Genomic DNA, 16,862 nt, shown 5'->3' with positions numbered 1-16,862 from the left:
TATAGCTATTGAAAACATCAAAGTACTCAAGCATTACTGTATGAAATCCATGTGAACACTCTCAAGAGATACAGACCATCATACGAAAAGCTTTTGGACCAAAAGTTATTTCTTAAATATTTCTCATGAAATTATGTGGGTAGTAGTTGTTGTTCTGAAGGCGAAAAAAAGTACTCAAATATCAAATATAGCCCTTTCTTTTTCTCAAAGTAAAAATGTGTGACAAGCAAATATCAGTTTTGGCTACAAGAACTTGTCTAGATGGTACCATGCAGGATGTTAGCTCTGCTGTAAGCTCATGTAACTGTTGCTGAGGGTTGTGCGACCAATTTACTGCCTCTCCTGTTTTGCCATCCTACTGTGGATGCACTGTACAAAAGCAAGGCCACCTTTCGGCACCCAGCCATGAGCTCTAAGTTACACAGCTCCATCTCTGTTTTGGATATTCCCCACTTTCCCCACTGGTTCTTCCCATTATCCCCATGACCTCTCATCCTGCTTGGAGTCTTACAGCATTACTATGAGGTTATCTCATGGGTAGGCTGTGGAAAGTATCTTGGTGAGTTCTTATGTGCATATGAGGTCTACCAGAAGAGTTACTTAAAATATGCAAACGATAGGAGAGCCTCCAAATGCACAGATTACCAATGAACACGATATCTGAATAGAGTGAATGTGAGCTACATAAATGCACAGAGGTGGAAGGGGAGAGACTGTGAATGGCTAGGCAGAAGCAGAACCATCAGCCCCTACAGTCTTCATTACCTATGTTTTCCTATCTGTACTTCTTTTGAGAACTCTTAAGACTCATTTTTGGATACTGCAGGAAACCAGTAATGTCTAGACATTTAAAAAGGGGTTCAATACATCTATTCAGACTAGATTAAATATCAAATGCACAGTACGGCAGTTAAAACACCTAATTTAAGAAGTCTCTCAGACTTTGCAAAGATATATGGAAGGAGGGAGCCTTTTGTGCAGTCCTTGGTCTTCTTGTTTTTCCTAATCATCTACCCTTGGCTATGTACAGACAGGCTACAGCACTAGATGGCCTCAGATGGCTAGGACTTGGTGTAGGAATTCTTATTTGGGTCAAAGGTAGATACATGTAAAAGAGAGCAGTAGCAGGAAAAGAAGAATGCTAACAGGGAATGTACAATGAAGGAGATACCAGCAATATATATAACACAAGTCTGAGAGAAAACATATTTTGGGGCACTGACTACAGTTACCATTGCACATGTCTCTTGCCCAACATTATCGGCCTTTTCAAGCAATTCCTGGGGGAAATCCCGTGGGCAAGACTGCTTGAAGGAAAAGGGGCCCAAGAGAGTTGGATTGCATTCAGAGATTGCTTCTTCCATGCTCAGGATCAGAGCATCCCCACACGTAGGAAGTCGAGGAAGGGAGCCAGAAGGCCTGCGTGGTTGAATACGGATCTGTTGGGTATGCTCAAGCAGAAGAGGAGAGTTTACAGGTCATGGAAGCAGGGACTGGCCACTTGGGAGGAATATAAGGCTGCTGTTAGAGGATGCAGGAAGGCAGCTAGGGTAGCCAAGGCCTCCTTAGAATTACAGCTGGCGAGAGGGGTCAAGGACAGCAAGAAGAACTTTTTCAAATACATAGCAGATAAAACTAATACCAGAGGCAATGTAGGCCCACTGATGAAGGAGGTGGGTGCCCTGGTGGCAGAAGACACAGAGAAGGCAGAATTGCTGAATGCCTTCTTTGTCTCTATCTACTCCGCTGGAGGCTGTCCTGGGGAACCCTGTACCCCTGAGACCCTGGATGAAGCCAGGTTAATGGAGGAGTTTGCTTTAGTCGATGAGGACTGGGTTAGGGAACAATTAAATAGTCTGGACGTCCATAAATCCATGGGTCCAGATGGGATGCATCCGTGGGTGTTGAGGGAGCTGGCTGAAGTCATTGCTAGACCGCTATCCATCATTTTTGCCAAGTCTTGGGAAACGGGAGAGGTGCCCGAGGATTGGAGGAAAGCAAATGTCACTCCAGTCTTTAAAAAGGGCAAGAAGGAGGACCCGGGTAATTATAGACCGGTCAGCCTCACCTCTGTCCCTGGGAAAGTAATAGAACAGCTTATCCTTGGTGTTGTCTCAAGGCACATCAGGGATAAGAGGGTCATTAGGGGCAGTCAGCATGGCTTTACCAAGGGTAAGTCATGCTTGACCAACCTCATAGCCTTTTATGAGAATGTAACAAGGTGGATGGATGATGGCAGAGCGGTGGATGTGGTCTACCTTGACTTCAGTAAAGCCTTTGACACAGTCCCTCACAGCATCCTCACAGCTAAATTGAGGAGCTGTGGTCTAGACAATAGAGTAGTGAGGTGGGTTGCAAACTGGCTTAAAGAGAGAAGCCAGAGAGTGGTGGTCAATGGTGCGGAGTCCAGTTGGAGGCCAGTATCTAGTGGAGTGCCTCAGGGGTCAGTACTGGGGCCAATATTATTCAATATATTCATTAATGATTTAGACGAGGGAATTGAGTGTACCATCAGCAAGTTTGCTGATGACACTAAGCTGGGAGGAGTGGCTGACAGGCCAGAAGGCTGTGCTGCCATCCAGCGGGACCTGGACAGGCTGGAGAGTTGGGCGGGGGATAACCTGATGGAATTTAACAAGGGAAAGTGTAGAGTCCTGCATCTGGGCAGGAACAATCCCAAGTTCCAGTATAGGTTGGGGCATGACCTATTAGAGAGCAGTGTAGGGGAAAGGGACCTGGGGGTCCTGGTGGACAACAGGATGACCATGAGCCAGCACTGTGCCCTTGTGGCCAGGAAGGCTAATGGCATCCTTGGGTGTATTACAAGGGGGGTGGTCAGTAGATCGAGAGAGGTCCTCCTTCCCCTCTACTCCGCCCTGGTGAGACCCCATCTGGAATATTGTGTCCAGTTCTGGGCCCCTCAGTTCAAGAAGGACAGGGAACTGCTGGAGAGGGTCCAGCGCAGGGCAACAAAGATGATTAAGGGAGTGGAGCATCTCCCTTATGAGGAAAGGCTGAGGGAGCTGGGGCTCTTTAGTTTGGAGAAGAGGAGACTGAGGGGTGACCTTATTAATGTTTATAAATATATAAAGGGTGAGTGCCACGAGGATGGAGTCAGGCTCTTCTCAGTGGCAAACAATGATAGGACAAGGGGCAATGGGATCAAGCTGGAACACAAGAGGTTCCACTTAAATTTGAGAAAGAACTTCTTCTCAGGGAGGGTAACAGAGCACTGGAACAGGCTACCCAGGGAGGTTGTGGAGTCTCCTTCCCTGGAGACATTCAAAGCCCGCCTGGACACATTCCTGTGCGACCTCACCTAGGCGTTCCTGCTCCAGCAGGGGGATTGGACTAGATGATCTTTTGAGGTCCCTTCCAATCCCAAACATACTGTGATACTGTGATACTTAGAAGGAATATGTGCACTATTTCTGCTATCAGATAGTGCACAATCGCTGCCAGGACCCTCATATGATATACCAATATGTGGTGGTGAAAATGTCCACACAGAAAACTTGCTGTGTTTATAGTTAGAAGCAAGAAAAATTCACCACTGGGTATCATCTAGAGATGCAATAAAATATTACATTGGCACCAAGGACAGAAATGAGTTTCAGATTGGAGTTGGTGTTCACTGAAAAACAATTTTAAATGACTATTCCAACATCATCCATGATCAGCCCCAAACTCAGTATGTATCTGCTATGGGCAAGGAAGAAGCACACACGAACTACTTAATCCGATTTCCCTATGGACATAAAGAGACAAATGTCTGGGACCGACTGAAACTTATACATATCATCAGGTATTGGCATTACTAAAAATATCATTAGCTTGATAAGCATCTTCATCTCTGTGATGTATCTAGCACATACCTCCCTGCCTCTGCCAGTGACCAGCACACAGTGCTTCTGAGCAAGGTGACCTTCACTCTTCTGCTGCCTCTTGCCTCTTCTGCACTCCACACATCCAACTGCCTCCTTCCCGTCCTCCGAGTCAGCAGTACGATCTCTTTATGACCCCTGGAGATATCAGATATCTTGCCCTGCAGCATTAGATTTGATTATCTTTTTCATTAACTTAGCTCAGATTGCCACAAATGTTATTACTGCTTATGAACTAGCCTTTTGGAATCCAACAGTACAGTGAGTAATACAATTACATCCCATAGCAATGAAAGCACGAGACAATAGCACCTAATGCAAGAGAGTAATTCTGTCCATTTCTCCTCAGTATATCACCCTTCAGTTGCGAGCTCCCTGTATTTATGCACTACAGGTCAGAAGAAATAACCTAGCAATAGACAACACGGTTCATTAATATCTTCCTAAATAGAATAATCCATTTGCTAGAATCCGTGGTAGCAGGTAAACCATTACTCATGCCCAAAGGGACGCTAGTACTCCTAAAAATATTTCTGATTCAAGAAAATAACTTAAATTTTAACCCAGAGACTAATTCACCCCCCAAATTCATACCAGAAGGAGCAACTTGCTACTACTGTACTAACGTTACCACCATGAACATATAGGAGTGAGTTTACCCATAGCAGGAGTCATGTAGGCATTAACACTAAAGTAAACTTATTGAAGAAAAGCTGCGTGGGTGAGTTTTCAAGCACTCACTAAAACTTTCAGCTCTCTAAACAGAGATCCTGAAAGCATTACTGAACCTACACATAAAAACACCAAGCATCTCTGCAGATAACACAGACCTTGAAAGTTGTTTGTCCCAACTATAGAGATACATAAATATATGAAGACAATATAGGATTTTTCCATAACCATTTTTAGGCATAGACTCCTCATAGGTTATGTTAAAATCTGTTTTATTCTGGGAGTTACCTTGGATACAAGGCCCTGAGGAAGAGTATGAAAAAATAAACAACCATTTCTGAATAGCCACATGGTAGCTGGGAGAGTACAGCCTAACAGAGGTTGTTATAGCCTCTTCAGAGTGGGGATGTTGAAGGAAGAGGAAAGAGGGGGAACAATGTCCCCATCCCAATCGCCAGCAAGTTGAAAGTAGCCTCTTCCAGATAAAATATCACAGCAAGTTAATTCTCTGCACATAAAGCCAAAGAAGGTGTAGTGAGAAAACTTGTGAATTGAGGTAGAGACAGTTTAATAAATAAAGCAAAAGTCATGCACACAAACAGAGCAAAATAAGGGATTCATTTCTACTTCCCATGGGCAGGCACGTGCCCAGCCATCTCCAGGAAGGCAAGGCTCCATCATGTGTAATGGTTGCATGGGAAGACATACGCCTTCACTCCGAACTTTCCCCCTTCCCCCAGCTTTATATGCTGAGCATGAAAACTTATGGTGTGGAATATCCCTGTGGTCAGTTGGGATCAGCTGTCCCAGTTGTGTCCCCTCCCAGCTTCTTGTGCACCCCCAGCCCACTCACTGGTGCGGTGGTGTGAGGAGCCAAAAAGGCCTTGACTCTCTGTAAGCCCTGCTCAGCAGTAGTGAAAACATCTCTGTGTCACCAGCACAAATCCAAAACACAGCCCCATACTAGCTACTAAGAAGAAAAATAGCTCTATCCCAGCCAAAACCAGGACAGAGGGGAAACACAGAGACAGAAAGTCAAAAGGCAGACACTGTATTTCCATACTCCCCAAAGTGTGAGGCCGAACCATGTGTACAGGTAGATCTGAACCAGCTCCATTATCACAGACACATAATTATTGTGATTCCAAAGGCATGAAATACCAGCGTACCAATGACCCTAGGCCAGCACCCAAGCATCTCCCCAGACCAGCACCCTGCAGCTGCAGCTCTCCAGCCTTCACCCCCAGGTACACAGAACCTACACATTCTCTGCCTCAGCTTCCAACTGCAGCACAGGCAGCATCCCAGTTCTGTCTTCCCCATCAGTTCATGATGTAGCAAAATGAGCATTTATGGGAATTCATAGCAGTGCCCCATCTGATCAGGCTTTTCAAATCATGACGTGAAGTCAAGTAACAGTTAGCAGTAGAGAAATTATAATTGCTATCCTTTGTAGCAGACGTAAGAAACATTACTATTGTCTTTTTGAGGCAAAGAAGTGGTAAAGGGGAAAAAATATTAAAAAATAACAAGTGAAAATAAAAGAAAAAATTACGTCGTTGTCCCCCCTCCCAATTTTCAGCAGTGGATTTTTATTTGCAATCGCTAATATATATATTTTTGTGTGCTTACAGAGAGGGAAATTGTCTTTTGTTCCATACTGTTACGACAGGACAGCTGAATGGCAGCATGCAGCATTTAAAAATCAGCATTTCAAAGCCTCAGCTATTCCTGGAATAGCTATTCCTATTACTTAACTTCTTATTTGCACCAAATCAAAACATGGTTAGCTTATTTGAAGAGTTTCTTAGTTGATTACATCTGAGCCTCTGAAAACTTCATCTAGAAAAACAGTTGCTAGCTATGAACGCTAAGGAAGACTTGAACTCCTATGTAATCATAAACAGAAATGTTCAAAGGGTTTGGGGTTTTTGTGGGTTAGTTTTGGTTTGTTTTCCTTCTTCTTTACATGCTTTGAATAAATTCCATCTTCCAGCCTCCTGAGGAAACCTATCACAAGACTGAAGCCCTGTCCTGGTAACTGAGGGCATCCACAGCCTCCCCTCTTCCATGAGATGGATCTGCCAAACCTTAGCTCAAATTCCTCTCCAACTTCCCTCCTTCACTGGGGCTATCTTGCTGTCTATAGGGTTGCTTGGACAGTGGATTTGCCACACAGGCTCCTCGCCCAGCTTAACAGCAAGCATCTCACCTTCTTTGCACTCCCTAAGGGGCCTTTGCCCCTTGGAAATGCCTCCAAGCAAAACCCTTCCTCCCTTCTGATCAGGAGCATCAGTGGCCAAGCATCAGCTGTCACCATGACTCTGGTTCAGCTGCATGCTATTCAAATGTTTCCCTTTCCCTTGCTCCAACATTTGTTGCTTGCAAAGGGAAGCTAAGAATTGGAGATAGCCATGCCCATGTATATACACAGTCCAGATCACCACATATGATGACCCAACTCTCAGGTAAACTACAGAGGCATCAGGCACTGTGGAAGACATTTTTTGAGTGTCTGATCATATCTCAGTATCTGGGGAGGGTGGGATAACTGAGTGGTCAGGTCAGTGTGCTCCACAGGGGCCATGAGGCTGCAAAGCCACATGCCAAGGGACCTGGGATCAGGTCTCCTTCCCATCTGAGTCACTCTTTTAAAGAGCAATCCCAAACATACAGAGAATTTGAAGGACAACTGCAAAGAACCTAACAAAGACATTTTCACCCTTTTCCCTAAGGCCAGAAAGGAAAACATTTTTTCCCCCAGATCACTGATCTAAGACTCCAGAAGATGCAAATCTCTTGCCCAACTCTACTGTTACTTTAACCCTGTGTGTAAATATTTATTTCATAACCTGTCACATCAGGTAATCAGCAAGTCACTCCTCTCTGGTTGCAGTCCTTCACCTAACAGGTTGCCAAGGCGTGATTAACATTTGGTGTCACCCCTCCTAGAGAAAGAAGCTGCAGCTTTCTCTAACTGGTCTGCACAAAGGTGGTATTTCTCACAATAACAGTTCAAAATCCCAGCATTGTTCAAACAACTCACTTTACTCAGCTAACATGTCTTTACAGACAAGTCAGTCTCTGAAATGAAACTGGATATTCTGAACTGTTTGAAAAACACCGCTATGTGGCGTTTTAAGTGGTTTAAGTGTTCAAGGTTTGCTATTCCACCAGTCAATGGACTTTACATGTACTTTTCTCCAGTGGGCTTAGATCTGACTTAAGTATACAAAGCCTGGAAATTGGATAGGCTAAAATTTTTCGTTGAGATCTTTGGGATCTAAATTCTTTGAGAAGTTCAGACTAATTGCATAAGCGAAATCCACTCTGCATTCCACTGTGAAACTCTTCACAGAATTGCAGAATCGCAGAATGTTAGGGATCGGAAGGGACCTCAAAAGATCATCTAGTCCAATCCCCCTGCTGGAGCAGGAACACCTAGATGAGGCTACACAGGAATGTGTCCAGGTGGGTTTTGAATGTCTCCAGAGTAGGAGACTCCACAACCCCCCTGGGCAGCCTGTTCCAGTGTTCTGTTACCCTCACTGAGAAGTTTCTTCTCAAATTTAAGTGGAACGTCTTGTGTTCCAGTTTGAACCCATTACCCCTGGCCTACCATTGGTTGTCACCGAGAAGAGCCTGGCTCCATCCTCGTGACACTCACCCTTTATATATTTGTAAGCATTAATAAGGTCACCCTTCCGTCTCCTCTTCTCAGCCTTTCCTCATAAGGGAGATGCTCCACTCAGTCATCTTTGTTGCCCTGCACTGGACTCTCTCCAGCAGTTTCCTGTCCTTCTTGAACTGAGGGGCCCAGAATTGGACACAATATTCCAGATGTGGTCTCACCAGGGCAGAGTAGAGGGGAAGGAGAACCTCTCCGGACATTTTGGTTTTTTTTTTTCATTAAAGCAATATAAAAGCTCAGGCCATTACAGCCATTTGAAAATATCTGCTTTCTGACTGAAAAAAAACCAAACCAAACCAAAACAGCTCTCATTTCTTCTAAAATAGGTCCCTGATGCCAGAGAAAGAGTTCACAAAGGGAAATAATGATCAGTTTTATCCAAAAGATCTAGAGGATCTCATGGTGCCCCCACCACAGGCATGTTTGTAGCCACTGGTATGAGGAAGAGGAGTGTAAGACTCCACAGAGGTTATTTTACTCAAAAATTTATGAATGGGTATTTCTAAAAAATACAATGTGCATCATGACTGAGTAAACTCAGAGATCCAGGTATTCTGCCAGCATCCTTACCCTCACCTTGCCGTGTCACCAATACAGTGACAGGACAGGCTGCTGCCCTCCCTGATGCTCCCAGATTATCTTCCAGCATCAACAGAGTCCCTGTTTACTGCATGTTAAGTTCCATTTGGGACAGCTTTACATGTATGGCTGACACACTTTTAAAGATCATCAAGGTGCTGCCTCAAAACCAAGTGTCTTCCCATCAGCAGTCAATCATATCTTACCTTGCAAACAGTGCACTGCAGTCTTTTACAGTTAAACAATGCTGGAGCATCCTCTGTGTCCAAAAAGATAAGTTGGTTGTTTGTTTTTTTTTTTTTCCAATATTGACTGCAACTGTTTGCTTTTCAGCATGATTTCACTCCAAAATTATACAGTAATTAGAACATACATATATATAAATATATATATATATATATACACACACAGAGCTTTCTCTGTGCTACAGATTCACTCTGCCCCTGCTAACCATGAGGTAGTCTATCACCGTGTAACATACATTGCCATCAGATACACACACAGGATACTGCTTTAGCACTTTGCCAGTAGATTTTTGTCGCTTAATAACCCAATTGCTCATTTTAGTCAGGTTCTTTTCAGTAAATGAAAAAGTAGCAGAGCTTTATCTATGAAACCAGGCAGCAACCCTGTCCTAGCCCTGCTGTTAATTGAGGTGACCCCTGAGTAGCTTTACCTCACACCCAGTGTCAGCTGCCTTTGAGGTTGTGCTGACAGCAAAATAGTGCTGGTATGTGACCAGCACTTGGTTATCTCCCCATTCTCAGCCGATGCCTTATTTTGCAAGGCTCTGAGGGATGCGGCTGTACAACTAACAATCTGTGAAAGCATATTTCCCCAGCGGTTCCTTCCAAGCAGCACAAAAGTGTCAGATGAGGACAGAAGCTGGCATTATGCTACAGGCATGACTGAATCACAACAGGAGCTCTGTTTTTAACCATTTAACAGTCTAAACATATTGTACAGTACCATCCTGTCTGGTTTCTGCCCAGCATTATTCCTATTAGAGAAGGTTCAGGGAACTAATTGTCCAGCAAAACTGCGTGATAAGCTTCTGAACAGACACCACACTGACAGATCCAAGCAATGGTCCAGCTGTTCCAGCATCCTGGCAATGGTGGCACAAAATGCCTTAGATGATGCTAAATCCTCTTCAAAACCAGGTCCTTTCAGGGCAGTTGTTCCTGCAGATAACCGCACTGGCTGAAAATATATCAGTCTTCACTTCAGAAGGTAAAGGCTTGAATTACCCTGACCCTTCCATTGTTGAGCTTCGCGTGCTAGTAGGTGGCATACGAAACAGTTTCTTTTCCACACTGTTCATTAGAATTGTATCGAACCCTCCTGGCGATTCAATGACAACATGCTGACATAAACTGACAACAGCAGTCGCAGCCCAGTGGAAGGCAGTAAGTTCAGGCCTTCCAGAGACAAATTTCTCTTCCAACGTCATCTTCCGGTAGCTGCTTGGCCGCAAGAAGCTCCACCCATTTACTGCCTGCCTACTCATCTGCTCCGTCCCACCATGCTGTCCTGCTTCTATGTTTTCTTCTTGCTTCAGTCTCCCGTCTCCCCCCTCCTTTTGTTTTCTGCCATCCAATTCCGTACCCCATTTTCCTTTTCAGCCTCCATCACACATTCAAATACTCTTTAACAGCACAAATATGGTCTCCCCTTCCAATTAGAATGTAAGAGTCAGTGAAATCTTAACCTGAGCTGTCTGGATGCTGGCAGAGGACCTCATCTTCAGCAGTCACCACCCATAGCACAGGCACCCTCCAGGAACCTCTGCAGGTTCCCCAGAGCTGCACCACCTGGCAGAAGACCTCCTCCTAGCAAAAGAAGGAAGACAGCACTAATGAAATGCCTCTCCTGCCATCAGTCCCCCATTAAAGTCATCCCATAACTTAATAGGGTAAATTAAAGGTGACATTCAGGGTGAGATGAGGCAAACTTAAGGCAAATTCTCTTGTCGCTGTTAATTTAGGGACCTCTGTTGGTTTCAGGAGGGATTATTCTAACATTATTCTAACATTCTGCCAATAAATCTGACAAGAAATGTGTCACACTCTCCTTCTTCCCACCCCCCTATTTGCAATTATATTGGTCTCATTATTTCCACAGTATTATTGCTTAGTGCATTGCATTACCTCCAGCCACAGCAAGATTTAAGGCAGCAGGAATCTTAGCCTTACATTTCGTTGCTCTTGTCAGCTCAAATTAGCTACACAATGTCATCATGTTTTTATGTAAGACAGAAAAACAAGTTGTTATTTTATTATTCCTTTTAACTAAATCCATTGCTTTTCTAGGCAGCAGATAGTAAAATTAATGTCTGTTCTCATAATATTTTATGATCTTTAACATCAAATATTCCCTGGATGCTGAATCAATCAGGACTCATTGACTCCTGTTAATGGTTAACAGGGCACTGTGTTCTTCAAGCAGACATTCATGATAAGGTTCTGACTCTGCAAGAGCATGCTAGATAGCCAGAAAATCATTTAAGTTACATGTAAGATCCGGTTTGCAGGAACTAAAAAACAGGAAAACATTTATTTTCTTCAACACATTGATGTGGAATAACAGTCAAAGTCCCCATAGCATAAATTTAAAATATGATGTCCTAGCTTCCTCTCTTTTGCATCATCTCTTTTATTATTTGGTTGTGTTTCAAGCAGATAGAAAGACAGATTATGTCTCTGATCACCCTTTGACACAAAACAGGAGGAAATTCAGGGTCTGAAAATTTTCAGACAATATTTTTAGGAAATACAATTCTCTAATTTAAGTGGAACATTCCCATTGGCAATTTAAATGGATTCTATAAGTGATAATAAGGACATTTTCATTTACAGCTATATGCCCAGTTGCATGTGCAATTATACACCCTGTCATGAAAAACCCCAAACAATCTCACTGGATACTTTAAAAACAAGAAAACAACTCTGTACAGAGCCCATACAACTGTCATTGAAATATGACACTAATATAAGACATTTTATGGGTATTTTATGTTCTTCTACCCATAAAGTTTAAGAAGCAAATTAATTTATCTCACTTGTGAGAGCAGTGTCACCAGCTCCAGTTATAGTCAGCAGCATAAAGCAAAAAAGGTTAGGATCCCTGCACACACTGGTGCTTCTCAGAATACATGTTTCAGAAGTAATTGCTCTCTTGAAAGAGTTAAGAGCCTCTGCCCCTTTCTAAATGCGGCACAGTAAAAACATTGCACTCTCTCTCACTAACAAGTCTGATTCAGTAATTGTAAAGTCATTTTAAATTCTAATTCGGAGTAATTTGATTTGCAGGAAGTGATAGTTAATTGTTCATGTAAATGCCTCTGTTAAGTGTGGCTGGACTAATACACAAGCCGCACGGCAGGTGGGAGCACACACTTCGGTGTTCCTCAAACAGTCCATGATATAAAACTTTTTTTTTTCTGCAAATCACTACTTGCTGAAAATAATTTCCATGTGGAAGTTGAAATTAAAGGAGTAGTTCAACATAAGGAATAATTGTACTCCAGCCAGTTTTGAGTACTCTGTACAGACTTGCACCTCTGTGACAGTCCATTTCACAAGTCCTGGCACTTTCTGCTATCTCACTTACACCTCCAAAACATTAAGAACTTCCTTCTGATCACTGACACAGACTCAGAAGAGCCAAGGTTGGAAGGGACCTCAAAAGAACATCTGATCCAGCCTTTTGAGGGAAAGGGCTCCTAAATAAGATTATTTAGCACCTTATCCTATTGCATCTTGAAAATCTCCAGCAACAGGGACTCTATCACATTCCTGAGGAGGTTGTTGCAGTGAATGATTGTTCTCACTATAAAATACAGACACCCCCTCCCCCCCCCCCCCCAATTCTTTTTCATATCAAAATGAATCTCAAATCCAGCAAAACTTGTATCTCCTGTCACTTGTCTTCTCCATGTGACTTCTAGTGAAAATAGAGCCCCTGCCCTCTTTGTAGCTGCCCTCTAAGTTGGGAAGAAATCATTGCAATAAATCCCCTATTGAGAACAGTTCTTTGCCTGAAAATTTTATCATCTTTCTCAACAATCAAAGGAATTATATGGGAGAAAACATTCCTGAGATGCCATGTCTGAAGGTATGGGTTTACGGTCCTAAGCAGGGCTCAAAAATTCACATACAAGGGCTCGAGTCAGACAAAAATCACCCTGTTTAAAAAGCACTGCCTCAGGCAATGTTTTGACAAGGGAAGCTGGCGCCTTTTGCATAAGGAGAGGCTGACCCTGCTGTGTTCAGTCAAGGCTTTCCAAATCCCTCCCCGCAACACATTCCCTGCACATTAGCCCTTGCTCCATCACACAGGGTTAGCAATGCTTCACTGGAGCTGTATGTACACTCTCCCACCTATTTTTGGCTCTACTATGGCACCAATTCCAGTAGTAAATAAGGTCCTCACTGTTTTCAGTCTATTTATCCAACCCAGGCCCTGTGAGCTAGTAAAATACCACTACACACACAGCACATGTAGGGTAGAAAGGCAGAGATAGACTAAGCTGCAGCACAATAGGGACTGAACAGCTCTCCTCCCATGTGAAAACCCAGCCTATGCTTCCTGGCTATGCTGTAAGATAAAAGATGCTGCCCAATGGGCCTGTAAAAGCCTTTCCCCTGAGCACACAGTTTTTCACTTGAGAACAGTGTGGTGTGTCCCCATAGACCAGTCAGAGAAGGGGCCAGGACACTGGCAGGGTGCTGATCTCCTGGAGATCATCTCTTCAGCCTCAGGGTACCAGAAGTGATATAGGAAAGGCAGCCTGATCTTTGAACCAAGACAAATAGGGCAAGTTGTGATGAAGACTGAGCTGGTATCTAGAGAAGTACAATCCACTTGGGACGATCATGCCAGAGGAGTTAGTATGGCTTTTATGAGAAGGTCTGTCTTCCTTTCCCTGGAGATCTGCAAAGTGATCAACAAATCTATGGACAAGGGTGATCTGGTTGACACAGACTGCCTTGATTTTCAAAAGTATCTGCCAAAGGGTGAGAAGAAGCCAAACATCCATGGAAGGTCCTCAGGCATACAATAGCAGCATTTTTTCAATGAAGAGTAAGCAACAGTTCAAGAGTGGTCTGTGCTGGGACCTGTGTTGTTCAGTGTATTTACAAGCTTATCAAGAATACAGAGTTATTCAGGGTAGTAAGGACTAGCACCAGCTGTGAAGAATTGCAGAGGAATCATACACAACTGAGCAAGAAAATCCCTGAAAGGGTTTATAATGGAACTGGCAAATGTTCAGAGAAAGGCAGGACAGAAGGTGAAAGGTAGAGAAAGCTGCTGTAGAAGGAACAAATCGGCGAGGTAGGACAGAGCAGTCTGTGCAAGAGGTGACTTCTGGGTATACAAAAAAGCCTGAAAAACCTGTACTGGGCAAAGGGAGGGCAGCTAAAAAGTGGTTGTTTGCTTCTCTAACAGTACCAGCATGAGGTAGGTATCATCTGAAGCTCAGAGGAGCCAAGCTCAAAACAATGAAAAAAAAGGGCAGCAGAAACGCCTTGACAAAGGGCACTGCAGATGATATAAGTTTCTGTGGCTTCCAGGGAAGGACAGACATATTCTCACAGGGGGGAGTTCCCCAGTGACCACATCTGGCCATGAAGTCTCTGAGCTCACAAAAGTGAAGGCTGGGAGAGCACCACGTATCACACGAATTTTTCTTGCTCAGACTCTTCCCTAGGTCTTCACCCATGGACATCATTAGGAACAGCACTCTGGGCTAGGGGAACCTTGGGTCAGGCTCTGCATCATCAGTGTTATCTTCTAAAAGCACTGAAATCTATCCTACAATGAGCTTTCAACATCTTTATGGATTAACTCACCTATGGGGTTTTGCGTTAAACCTGCCATTTTCTTCAGCTCCTTCCACAAACACTTTATAATTCTGTCTGAACTAAACATTTTTTAAAAAGTTCATAGCTGTTTTCATAGCAAAGGCAAGCTTGACTACATCTCCCAGGTTGAGAAATAAACGCACAAACACAGAAGAACAGAACCAAAATTTTAACTTAGCTTCTAGGCTACTCTCCTGATGATTTTAAGGCTTGGCAGCAGCAATAAAACTCAGTCTAAACAAAAAAATGCCTTACAACCAGAAAATCCTGGCACCATGACATGCTGTCTCAAGGTTGCAGAAATGCTCTGAGAAAGAACTGTGTGGCACACATAAGGACAAGGGAGCTCTCGAAGACATCCAAGAGATTGCTTGTAAGAGATTGCTGAGCAAGGCCAGCTTGTACTTAATGATTTTTTTCCGCTGAATTTCTGCCTGGATTCTCCAGCAAATCAGTATGCCAGACATGGGAGAAACCACACTGCAGCAAGAAAAGAAAAAGAAAAGAAGGCTGACATTTTCTATTTGCGCATTTCTGATGCAAAAGGAGAGATACCATAGAGATTATCCCTTAAAGCAGAGCTCATTTGGTATTTTTGGTTTCCTTCTCACAACCTTCACAGGGAAGATGATAACAAACAAAGCAGCACCAGACAGAGCTTCAGCTGGAGCGGCTGTAATTGGAAGACATCTTGTTCCTGCTGAGCAGCAGCATCCCATTTTCTGCCCCCAAAGAAAAAAAAAAAAAAAGAAAGAAATCCCGAGGCAGTTCCAGGCCATGGTTGTGGGACCGGCTGGCCCCTGAGACCAGATGGTAATTTTGGTGGCAGCCATGAGGCCAGCACGACACAGGCACACTGTCTGAGGAAGCAGGAGAAGGGGCTGAGTGGGACTGAAGTATTATTTTGCATTCCTGAGTGTTGAAACACACGTTAAAATTGTGCACATAAATGCACAAAGATTCTGTCCCCATCTCCCTTCACACAGCATTGACAAGTTGTCACATTCCCAACAAGATTAATGAAGCTGGTTTCCTGCTGGAGGTTTCCCTAGCAACCTTCTGGTCCCAGTGCACCACCTCCAGGCCGTGACCTCCCTATCACAGTGTCTCCCTGGGGCCCTTCCTTACTCTCCTGGCAGTCTCCATGTCCCCTCACCTCATCCTGCTCCCCTTGGGCATCTGAACCAAGGGCAACATCTCCTGCAGGGGGCTTGAGCTCCATGCTTTGCATGGGGAAGCTGCTGTGCTCCTACAGAGCGTCTTCATTCTTCTCTTCTGACTGGCCACCTTCACAAAACTTGGAACTCCATGTCTTTTGAAACACCATGCCTCCATTGGATTTGCTCAGGTGACCCATGGACTCAAAAATTACACCCTGGGAGAGGGATAGGCAGTCTAGAAAGACAGAGTACCTGTTCAAGCTTCATTTCCTAGGAAAATCTGGTAAATGATCCCACCCTCTAGTTCTAGAGATTTTGTTCAGCTAATCATCCAATGTTTAGCATTCTGAATTTAAGGCTATTATTCCATAAACTTGAATACTTTCTGCTGAGTTCAGACAAGGTTAGATTGTGGTGAGCAAGAGGAAATACAATAATCCTCCCTGTCTTCTCATTTATAGAAACAAACACACAAAGCTGTAAGCAATCAAGCCACATGCCTTTAAGGCCATGATGACAGTGTACCTAAACTTCAGCTGAAGACCACTTTACTGAGATTTCTGACTTACTCCAGAGACTGTTGCTTAACTTGAGCTCTATTAGTAGAAGTACCATGCAATCTGGAACACATTTAGGTGGAGACAATAGACTGTATAACGTTTAACCAAGTATTAAGCAAGTGAGGAAGTTTAATCTCTTTTTGATTGATACAGGAACCAAAGATCCAAAAAATAAGCACAGGCAAAATGCAATTAATTTCACTTTTACTCTTGGCTTCTTTTAAACTCATTTATATTATTTTCCTGACCTTCTGGTTTACTCCATAGGAGCAAGCTCAAAGTATAGGAGGTCAGACCAGATGGTCACAACAAGCTGTTTCGAAACTGAAGTCCACATAATCCCAGAAGAGACGATTCCTACTGTACCCAGGCAGTGATGGGAAGGATTTGCATGGATATGCAACTGAGACAACAGGCTGGAATGCTTACCCTCCCGTGTGGAAGCATGA

Source organism: Patagioenas fasciata, chromosome 3, assembly GCF_037038585.1.
Source record: "Patagioenas fasciata isolate bPatFas1 chromosome 3, bPatFas1.hap1, whole genome shotgun sequence".
NCBI classification, from domain to species: Eukaryota; Metazoa; Chordata; class Aves; order Columbiformes; family Columbidae; genus Patagioenas; species Patagioenas fasciata.
This window is presented reverse-complemented; position numbering follows the sequence as displayed.